The following is a 457-nucleotide window of genomic DNA, read 5'->3' as shown; positions in this document are numbered from 1 at the left end:
CAGTGAAAGAGGCCATTCACCCTAGCTGACCCAGACAGAGGGCTTCAAAAGGGAATTAGATAAGCCTATGGAGCAGAGGTCCATCAGTGGCTCTTAGCCACAAAGGTATAGATAGGGGCTCTGAGGCAAGTGGTGCTCTGTCTTCTTGGTGTTTTTTGGGGGGGTCAACAGTGGGAGGGCTTCTAGTGTCCCGGCCCCACTGGTTGACCTCCTGATGGCACCTGGTGTTTTGGGCCACCGTGTGACAGAGTGTTGGACTGGATGGGCCTTTGGCCTGATCCAACATTGGCGTCTCTTATGTTCTTAGGGCTGGAGGCCTGTTTTTTTTTGTTTTTTTTTAATCACGTGCTATTTTGTTTTCCTGCCTTAGAGTCCCCTTACTCCTCCAGCAACATTCTCCACCCGAAAAAGCCGTCGTTCCTGAGATCCTTCAAGGGAGTGGATGGCAAACGTTTTG

The 457-nt window shown here is 50.8% G+C and overlaps 1 long non-coding RNA gene across 1 annotated transcript in view; it reads left to right on the top strand.

Annotated features, from left to right (window-relative positions):
* Positions 1–438, top strand: part of LOC107116709 — a 10,237-nt gene extending 9,799 nt beyond the window's left edge. Inside the window, exon 4 of the long non-coding RNA XR_001482717.1 lies at positions 371–438. This is a non-coding gene — a long non-coding RNA (uncharacterized LOC107116709). The remainder of the gene's footprint in view (positions 1–370) is intronic.
* Positions 439–457: the final 19 nt, after the last annotated feature.

This window comes from Gekko japonicus, unplaced genomic scaffold (assembly GCF_001447785.1).
Source record: "Gekko japonicus isolate JY-2015 unplaced genomic scaffold, Gekko_japonicus_V1.1 scaffold598, whole genome shotgun sequence".
Taxonomy (NCBI): Eukaryota; Metazoa; Chordata; class Lepidosauria; order Squamata; family Gekkonidae; genus Gekko; species Gekko japonicus.
This window is presented reverse-complemented; position numbering and strand designations above follow the sequence as displayed.